Raw genomic sequence first — 11,678 nt, 5'->3', positions numbered from 1 at the left:
TGTAAAAGTGGTAGAAAATGGCCGATATTACTGTCGAATTCAGTTTTCGCGGTCGCTGAAATCAATGGTGAAACTCTGATCACATTAACTTATAAATTCACCCTATTCGGGCCAGTGGTCACCGGAGGGAGGGAGGTCGGATACCGAGACATGTAAAAGTAATCCAAAATGACCGATATTAGTGTCAAATCCATAGTTTTCGCGGTCACTAATATCGATGGTGACACTTCCATTTGCGATGATTTGCAAATTAAGCTATAATTGTATGCGGGCCGGGAAAAAAATCTTTAAGTTTTGCGTTCCACGGTTATGCCGGTTAGGCTAAAGGAGACGGTGATGATGAGAGATGAGTGAAAGGGTGGAATGAAGAAAGTGGGAGGAAACGGGAGAACCCCGAGAAAACCCACGCAGACGGTGTTTGTACACCACAAAGTTCACTTGGCAGGGGCTGGGATCGAACCCGGGACCCCAAGCACCAGAGGTGAACGCTCTACCACTGAGGCACCGCGGCCCTCAATGAGGTTGGAAGCTGGTCAGTCATGGCGGGAGGTGGCATATGCCATAAGAGTGGCACAGAGTGTGATTTCCCGGTTGTGGAATCGATTTCAAACAACTGGAAGTGTTCAAAGAAGACAAGGACAGGGCCGTCCACTAGCAACCAAAGCCATTGACGATCGTTATCTCTTGTTAACAGCCCGTCAAAACCGGCGTCAGAATACAACTCTGCTGCCGCGAGCCTTCCGAACAACAACAGGACGCACAGTATCTACTCAAACGGTCCGCAATCGCCTTCGAGAAGGTGGTCTCTACACACGTAGGCCTATGGTGTGTCCCATTAACTGCACGACACCGTGTTGATCGAAGAGCGTAGGCGGAGGAACATCGTGGGTGGGGACGCAATGAATGGGGCAATGTTTTGTTCTCTGACGACTCTCGATTCAGTGTGGAGCCTGATAATCGACGTGTTCTCATCTGGAGAGAATGTGGAACACGACACAATCCCATGTTTGTGCGAGAAACACCCCAGTATCATGGTGGTGTACTGATTGTGTAGGCAGGAATCAGCATTGGTGGCCGTACTGAGCTCCACATCATCCGAAATGGCTCTTTGACGGCTCTCAGATATAGGGATGAGATCACGAAAACTCTTGTTCTTCCTTATGCTTGTGCCATTGGTGATTCGTTCCTTTTTATGGATGACAATACTCGTCCTCACATAGCTCGGTTAGTGGATGAGATGCTGGATGCTGAGGGTATCGCTCGGATGAAGTGGCCAGCATGCTCTCCGGATCTCGTTCCAATTGAGCATGTCTGGATAATGCTTGGCAGACGAATTGCTGCTAGGCCAGTAAATCCAACAACCATTCCAGAGCTGGAAGTCGCTCTTCTGGATGAGTGGCACAACATCCCCCAAGAACTCATCGATAATCTGATTGAATCCATGCCACGCAGGTGCGAGGCCCTGTTGGCTATTCGAAGTGATCATATGACATATTAAGGAACAATCAGTGTTGTTGCCTTGCCTGTTTGTGAGCAGTTCGAGAGGTGCACACATAACCGTCTTGTGTCATGAGCCATGTGAACAAGGTTTTCCGTGCCCCAACACCAGTATGTGCCCCATTTTTCTAGTGTATCTTAAAGCATTCCTTCTTGTATGATAATATGAGTCAAACACAAGCTTATTCATACACTATCTTAAGGTCTTGTGTGATATTTCAGCTGAACCCCTAATTTTTTTGAGCATTATATACAGTATATATATATATATATATAGTGGCGGATCCAGGATATGATCAAGGGAGGGGCTAGACCATAGTTTGCAGTTTTATCCAGTGTAAAGCAGGATTGAAGCCCATTTTATGCAGTGTATACTTGAGTGTGAAGGGGGAGGCTATAGCCCCTTGGATCCGCCTCTATATATATATATATATATATATATATATATATATATATATATATATATATATATATATATATATATATATATGATCGAAAATGGCCTCGAATCCATACTCGCTGAGATGAACAGAAGATGCCGTTTAAATCCACAAATTCAGTACTCTAAGGAGGATGGTAACATGTAAAGATAATTGAAAATTATCGATATGAATGTCAAATTCATAGTTTTGGGGCTCCACAAGTTCATTGGTGACAGTTTTGGTGCCCTTTGTGTCCAAAAATGAAACGTATTCTCCCCGTGCGAATAACGGATATTTTGCTAGTCTGTAATAACTAACAGAAGTTTCATTTAATATATTTCTCGCTGCTCAAATTTACTCACTTGTGCGGTATATGTGTGTAAAGTAGAATTAAAACCTGTTGCTTTAAGTATTTTTCCGTTAGCGAAATACATTGTATATATACTAAGACGTCGATAATCCTAACGTCAAAAATCCGAACGCGGTCCCTAGAAGCTTTTTACATTTTGTCTTAACGCTAGCGATAAACAAACAATAGCGTGTCCATCGACGTTATGTGTAGTCAGTGTTTTTACAAAAGTTCATTTTTATGTAATTGTTTGTCATGTATTTTTATTTTTATATTTTCTTAGGCCTATAAGTTTTAAGTGTGACTTAGAGTACAAGCTGGTTCTTCAGAAACATTAAATGTAAATAGCCTTACGTACGGTATTGTAATTACTGTATGTACTGAATAACCACTGTATCGATAGAAGAACATACCGTACAGTATATGTAAGCCTAAAAGACATTTTCTTGGTCATTTTCGAAAATCCGAACAATTTGAAAAACCGAATACCTGTGGTCCCAATTAGTTCGGATTTTCCACTTCCCACTGTATATGTTGCAGACATGTTACAGCAAGTAAGATCACTAGCATCAGGCCAACAAATAGTTTTTAAAATACATTTTCCTGTTTTTGCCAATATTTCCGAACAAATGATTTTTTTCTAATGGTTTCAAAATTTCCGGAATTTTACATAGAACAATGAAGATATCTCTATGAAATATATGTTTGATTTAACATATTAACTAAAATGATTCTGTGATTAACAAGAATGATGATTCTGATCATACCCAAATTTTCCGTTTTTTCCCCAGCTCGGGAAAACAGTAAAAAAAACTGTTTTTTACCCAAAATTTCCGTTTTTATCACAGGCCTTCCCAACACTAGTCTGAACACACAGTGCACCGAACACTCCTAACGATGGCGAATGTTAACACCACGACATCGACAACTACAACTGAAATGAACACGTGACCATCGCCACTAGACCTTGGCACAATGTCAGAGCGTTGCATTGTCTGATGAATCCCGATATCTTCTTCATCATGACGATGTGAGGGTGCGAATACGTCGTGTTCAAAGGGAACAGCTCCTTGACATCTGTACTGCGGGACGGAGACAAACTGGCTGCGGCTTAATTATTATCTAGGGAACATTCAGGTGAGCATCCATGTGTCCAGTGGAGCTCGAACAAAGCACCATGACGGCCGAGGTGTCGCACGCTGCTCTCAGACTACGTACACCCCCTTCATGACGGCCATGTTTTCCATCGGTAGTGGAATTTTTCGACAAAATAATGCACCATGTCACAAGGCCAGGAGTGTGATGGAGTGGTTCGAGGAACACAGGAGCGAGTTCCAAGTGATGTGCTGACCCCAAACTCTCCGGATCTGAACCCAATCGATCACATCTGGGATGTGATTGAACGTAACGTGAGGGTGCATCATCCCCTCCCCGGAATTTACGGAAATTAGATTACCTGTGTGTGCATATGTGGTGCCAACTCTCTTCAGCGACCCACCGAGGAACATTGCGACCATGCCAAGACGCGTTGCCGTTGTTATTCGTGCCAAAAGTTGGACATACTAACAATTAGGTAGGTAGTCATAACGGTCTTGCTGATGTGTGTGTATATTTTAACTCGTATATTTTGTCTCGACTCGAATTTCGAGACGTCTCGACTCGAATTCGAGTCGAGTCGAGACAGAGACTGTCGAGTCGAGACACGAGTCGAGACAGGACCATATTTTCGAGTCGAGACACGAGTCGAGACAACATTTTCTCGAGACGAGTCGAGACAGGCTTAAATCTCGACTCGACTCGACTCGAGCGCATCCCTACTAGGCCCGAGTCTAGGGGCGCAACGTTCTGAGGGGAGCACTTTGAAATTTTAATTAGCAAGACGAAGAAAAGTGCAAAAGTATTATATTATTATTAATAATAATAATAATAACAGAAACCAAACAGTCTCCAAATAATAATTGATTTAGCAAGTCTATTGGCGTTAATCATTGGTCGTCGAAGCTAAATAGAATTTTAACGTTCTACTTGCAGTAGACAGTAGCGAAGAGGCGGGTAATTATGGTGTACTGCACTTCCCTCGCAACCCTCTGTGCATGTGCTCCTCAACACCTTGTCACAATATAAATCTGGATAAAGTTCAACAATCCGATTATTTTATTCCCTTTAATGAAATTCTTAGTGTTGGAATATTCAAACTATTACCGGCGAAAATTCAAAACGAATTTATTTCATTATTGCGCCAACGCATATTGTAAAATTCATCATTCTCTGTAACTATTTCAAACAACAAGAAAAGATCGTGAATTTACAGTAATTAAAATCTTTCTTCACATGATATGTAAAATGAAAATTCATTAAAATTTATACTAAAACAAAATAAGATATGCATAAAATAAGTTTTTCATTATTATTTTCTAGTGTTAAAAATTTCCCCCATCGGGGAAGGGTAGTAAACCCGCGACTAGGGCAGGCACGGGAAGATCAAGTGTGCATGTTTCGCCTGATCAGCACCGTTTTTCTTTTTTTTTTTACAACATATACATACATTGGCATCGAGATACACTGGCAACCTTGTGCGGTGACCGCCACTGCAGTGTCCCCGTACGAAGGCTACAATTTAAAGCAATGCTTTTCCTCGAGTGGGAGACACTGAGAGTTGCTCGAGACAGTTGCGCGAGAGCGGTCGGTGGCGGCAACCCTTTTAGTGGAAACAACTGCAGTTACCTCGTACGAACGCAGCGATTTAAAGCAATGCTTCACAAGCAGTTGCGCCACTTCAGTGGCTGAATATGAAGGCTGTGTAAGACAGACGCGCAAGTGTACATATATGGTGATAGTCACGGTCGTGGATTGTCCGAAAAAGTAAATAGTAATTCTAAACACAAGTTGGCAGTGCAAGGAAATATCAAGCCTGGAGCTAAAAGCGTTGATGTGTTGTCTGGTATTAATCCCAACATTGTAAATAAGGAAGGTAATTATGTATAATATTAAGTGGAACAAATGATGTGGCCAAGAATGAAGGTAATGAGGCTGTTAGTAGAATTGCAAAACAACTCTCTATGTTGAATAACTGTAAAACAATTGTGGTAAATGTCCCTTATCGCCATGATCTTACTGAAGACTCGTGTGTTAATAAAGCTGTACAAAGCACTAACTTAAAATTAAAAACAATGTGCAATCACTTTAAGAATGTTGTAATGGTGGATATCAGTAAGTTAGGTAGAGAAATGTACACTCAGCACGGTATGCATCTCAAAAGGGTAAGGATGAATTAAGTACCAAGATCTGAAAAATAGTTGATAAGGATGTAGCCAGTAAATTTGAAAGTAAGAAAGCAATAGCGATGCCATGAGTAGCACAGGAGAAATTAAATCACCCGACTCCAGGAATAAAATTGCATAGGGCCGGGTGAAAACTTCAAGTCTAACGACGTCTCTTCATTTTAGTGATATAAGAGGTATAATGGGGGCAAGAAATAATAATAATAGCCTTTCTAAGAACTATGGTACTAACACAGCTCTGCAAAATGTACTAATACTCCACTTAAATTTACAATCTATAAGAAACAAGTTGACTGAACTTGAAATTTTCTTAGATACATTTCCCTGTGATATCTTATGCATCAATGTGTGACGACATGGATTGTCACAAATATGATGAGAATTTAGGTGATGTATGTATATATATTAAGGTAATTTATAATTATAAATTTATTAGGAAGTAGATGGCGCCATCTTTTATTTTATGGAGACATGCGACCTTATTCTCCCTTTGCCCTTTCCATCCTACTTTCTGGTCTCAAACAGGTGTGCAATGAATTGATAAAGTATATTCGAAGATCTGGTACCAGCTGGTAATGTAAAATGACGAGGCCCTCGTGATCTAAAATCCGGATAATGATTGGTTGGTTTCGAACCCGGAATGGAAGCCATGGATCAACCGACGTCTATCGTCAGTTGGTCACTGTTTAAAGTACGTTGTGTTTGTTCTTTACACTTTGTTAAATTAAACTATTGGTTATTTTGTAAAAAATGGTGGAAAAATTTTGTCAGTGGATTTCTGTGAGTATACTTAATGTATTTGAAAGATGATTATTTAAAGATTGGCATATTTAGACACGAGCAAGTGTATAATTTTGGTAATTGAAAATTTGACTACTTAAAGACGAGAAAATTAGAGGTTGCTGTAGGCCATGTTGGAATGGCTCTTTTTAAGAAAAAAATTATTCTAGGCTGTTTTCCATCAGGAACCGTAGGATTGTTTTTTATAATTATCCAATTGTTACGGTAATATCTTTTCGTGTATTATTAGTTGTTTTGTTGTTGTTTTTCTAATTTTTTTATTTGTAATAAATTGTTTATCCTTGTTAATTGAAATAGTAGGGTTGTCATTGCTAAGTAACTTCCTTAAACAACTGAAATATTTTTTGGCTTATATTAAAAGTGAGAGTTATACATTTACATTATCTGGGTGCGCTACACGGCCTTTTAATACAGTACCGGCGAAAACTCTCCCCACTTTTTTTCAGGATTATTTTTCCGGTGGACAAGTCTGTATTTTGAAAGTTAGATATGCGCTGTTCTCTTATTCTATCAAGTACGGATTTTGGCCCAGGGTGGTCATTCGGAAAGAAAGGGGATTAAGAGTGTTTTCGTTACAAATGAGCACTGGCTTGCAAATGAAGAAATACATTTGTATGTTCCAACAGGATATAGGTTAGCCGCTATATTCTTTAGAGATTCAATACTCCATGATGGTGTAGGCATATATGAAAAATACGATTAATATTGAATACACTGTTTTGAATTTAGAATGTTTTTGTATTGAACAGAGTTTTAAAGTAGTTGGGTTATTACTAAAAAGTATAAAAGTAATAATTGTTTCCATATACCGAGCCTCAAACTCAGATATCAATATTTTCATTGCTAATTGGAAAGAGTTAAATATTTATCCTAATAAATACAAAAATTACAAAGTATTCTTTATTGGTGACGTGAACATTGACGTTCTAACTAATTCACAAGTACGAAGTCTATCTGTGATATCCTCAGATCTCACAACTATTATTACGTTAATGATCAACCAAATAGAAAATCTGCATGCCTAGATAATGTACTTACTAATGAAGATAAGATCAGAATAACGTGTGGTATCATACAGCCTTTGCTATCTGATAATGAAGGTTTGTGGCTTCTGATTCCTGTGACAGTATGCATGGATTCTAACCATGTTACAACTAAAAAGTTTAGAATAATGGGGAAAGCTATCATACAAACATTACGAAGTAATCTAAGGGGAACTAACTGGGAAAACGTAGTTTTAAACGGAAAAAGTATCTCTGAAGTCTTTCATAATTTCATGTGGACTTTGACTAAATATGTAAATGAATGTTGTCCTGTAAAAGAAAGAACTACTTCCTACAAGCGCGTTAACAAATTGACCAGAGAAAATCCCAAATGGTTTACACCTCGCTTACAACTGATCCGCAATTAAGTAATGGCTCTTTATAACATAGCTAATGCGGCAGGGTCAGCCAGTGACAAAGAGAAATATAAAATATCATGAAAATTGTACAGAAAAGAAATTAAGATGGCGAAAATTGCTGTGAATGAGAATTTCATAAATAATTCAAAAAATAAGTGCTCTGCGGCCTGGTCTATTATTAACAGGAAGCTAGGGAAACAGGTTGTTGAAGATTCGATAAAGATATCCCCAAATAAATTCAATGAATATTTTGTGAATAGTGCTAACAAACTAACTGGTAGGTACAAAAATGGCATTAGTTCACAAGTAGATTTCGCTTGCTTATTGACACAGACAAATATTAATCAACCTAGTACTCATTTTCTATGGACCCCTATAAATATTAGAACTGTACTGTCAGTGATCAACAAATTAAAAGGTTCGAATAGGAGGATATATATGGGTTTTCTAACAACATGCTAAAGAATAGACACAAAATTGGAACCTTTGACCTATTTATTTAATTGCGTACTTCTCGAAGGTGAATTTCCGGAGTGCCTTAAATTGACTGTTACAGTTCCGATTTACACGAAAAATGATAAAACGGAGCTTAATAACTATCGCCCAATATCTTTGGTACCAATAATATCTAAGGTTTTTGAGTAATGTATTAAGAATCAATTGTCAAGATTTTTTGAGGAAAATAAATTATTTCATAATATGCAACTTGAATTTAGACCTGGGTGTTCCTTGACTAAACCATGGAAAATATAGTATCAGAAGTGTTACATTATTTGGAGAACAATCTTCATGTTGGGGTTACATTATTAGATTTGAGTAAGGCGTTCAATACCGTGTCTCATAATATATTAATTGCGAAGTTACACTATTATGGTATTACTGGCTTGCAATTATCTTTAATTGCATCGTATCTTAGTAATAGAAAACAAGCTGTTTGCATTAAAAATGAAAAGTTTCATGTGTGTAACAAATGGTGTTCCACAAGGTAGTGTATTGGGCCCCTTTCTTTTTCTTGTATATACAGTACAACCCCTCAAATCCGAACTAATTGGGGCTGAAGCCTGTTCAGATTTCGGGGAGTTCGGATTACCCGGGAAATAATATTACGTATTTATATCGTCACTGAATTGGCGGTAAAACAACGACTGAGGTTAGACAGGATGGCCCAGTGGTCGAAAGGGCAGTGACCTTGACTGGCGGGTGTACACCCATGTCCAAAATGATTGGAACAACACCCGTCAGCCACTCCAAACGACGTGATGTTCATGCGACGCTGGCTTGGAATTGCCTCCGCGGGAAGATTTTCTAATCTTCGACAGTTAAAGATAACTGACTTCAAGTGAAAAATGAGTGTTTGTTTAATCTTATGTTGTTATTTTTCGTGTGAATCGTAATCCAGTTAACCTAAAATGATTTCATTGTTTTGGATTTTTTGAAATACGTAAGTAAATGTAAACTATTTCCTATTTTATCTAAACGTAACTGTATTTTATAAGGTTTTGAATAAGCATTAAGTCTAAATATGTTAAAACCTTTAAAAAACTAAATTTGTGTGATTAAATCTATTTTTTTTTCATTTTCCAGCTGTAGTTTTTTTTTCCCTGAGAACGTGTTCGGATTTGCCGGGTTTTCGGATTTCCGGGGGTTCGGATTTGAAGAGTTGTACTGTATAAATGAATTTTCAAGTTTTTTACCCACTAATTGTGTTTTATATGCTGACGATATTACTGTAGTAAATTCAAACAAAAATATAATTGATATTCAATGTAAGAATAGCGAAATGTTAGAGTTGTCTTCTATATGGTTTAAATGTAACGTACTTACAGTAAATCAGGATAAAACAGAAACTATGTACATTAATCTTAGTAATTCTACGAGTCATTCAGATACACGAAAATATGTAAAACTGTTAGGAATGTACATCGATTCAAAGTTAAATTGGAATGAACATACAGAAAATTTATGTAGAAAGTTATCCAGAGTAATTGTTTTTATTGCGTAAATTACAAACTGTAATTAGTAAGAAATCTCATAACATCGTACAATGCTTTTTTTTATTCACATTTGGAGTATGGAATAATATTCTGGGGTAATTCTTCTGGTGCACAGAATGTCTTCAAATGGCAAAAAAAAGCAGTACGAATAATTAAGGGATTGCCTAAAACAGCACCATGCAAGGAAGTGTTTAAGGAAATTCAAATTATGACAGTGCCTTCTTTATATATTTATCGATGTCCCATGTATATAAAAGAAAATTTAGATAATTTTAATCACCGAAGTGATGTTCATTCCTACAATATTAGGCATAAAGACGACCTTAATATGTCACAAGTTAGGTTAACCACTACTCAAAAGAGTTATAAGTATACAGGTATGAAATTATTTAATTTATTACCACAAAATGTACGCACAATGCATCACGACAACTTCAATAACTTTTGTAAATCCTTCCTTATAAGCAATTCTGTATATAGTATCTCTGAATTTGAAAAAAATCTGTTATCAAAAGTTGAAAGCAAGAACAATGATACAGATAAAACTTACCTGATAGTGTGATAAAACTTGTAAATATATATATACATATATGTTATATTTGACAATGTCTATTGCAACAAATGTTGTTTAATGACATTAAAGCATATCTTAACTTATTATTCTCACTATGCCCTGTTCATACTCTCACAGTACCACTGAACTGTACAGTACAATTCTCAATACAACGGCCGTTTCCTGTTTCTTATTGACATTGAAGAGGTTGCCATCTAACGAAGAAAACTCAAATCACCACACCGCACCGCACCTTATTCCAATTGTAAGATACACTGGGGAATATTTGTTGATTTTCTTGAGACGTGGCCGATATTACTCGTGAATTTAAACAAGTAAACATAGTTCCATAAATTTCCCATCCTTCTTTGATCATTTGCCACAAACCGCATGAAAATCGGACTTTGGTTAGAAATTCTAGACCCAAATAAAATCCGTGACTTTAAAAAATCGCCCTGTGTATATATATATATATATATATATATATATATATATATATATATATATATATATATATATATATATTGACATTGACGTATATGCTATATATATATATATATATATATATATATATATATATATAGCATTCAATTGCTATATCAATGGTAATTCTATTAGTTCCTGCTGAAAAATTTCCTACAACATTGCTATTTGGCGTAGGATCGTGGTTCAAATGTAATTTTCTTCAATATAATGCGCTCTTTCCAAGGGTACCACTCAGATGTCTGTATCATACATCTGAGCTGGGAAATTTGGGAGAAACCGGGAATTTTTCCGAAAAAATCACCCCATTTGAAATATTCGTGCCTCTCGGGCCCGGATTCACTTAGGAATCTAAAAAAATAGAAGTAGCTAGAGGTGTTGTTAATCCATATGTAAAATTTTAATGTAACATCTTGAAAACTAAGGAGTAATTTTAAAAAAAAAATTGCTTTAAGGAAAGATAGTGACGACCCCCGCCCCCACTTGGCGCCGTAAAATTGACCATACGGTTCCAAAACGCATCTAGGGTGTTCTTTGGTCCTTGCCTGACTGGATCAATAACAAACCACGGGTTCAATGCGTCTTATATCAGCTTAATAAGCGTTTACACACAAGTCTACTTCATAGTACAAATTCCTCAAAGGGTTAAACGCGTTCGTGTGAAATTTCACCACAGAGAACAAAAGAATGACTTTTAATACCATTTTATAGAGATATCAAGCGTACTACATATTGCATTTTTATGGGGAAAACCCCATTTAGGGACGACGAATATCAACATTCCCTTCGACTTATGAGTATCAACACTTGTATTGTACAATTTTGTAGAGGTCACACACTAAAAAAAAAAAATAAGCTATGGAGACAAGTTTGCGAACTGTTAAGAGTTTACAGAT

Source organism: Thermobia domestica, chromosome 4, assembly GCF_964235325.1.
Source record: "Thermobia domestica chromosome 4, izTheDome1.hap1.1, whole genome shotgun sequence".
NCBI lineage: Eukaryota > Metazoa > Arthropoda > Insecta > Zygentoma > Lepismatidae > Thermobia > Thermobia domestica.
This window is presented reverse-complemented; position numbering follows the sequence as displayed.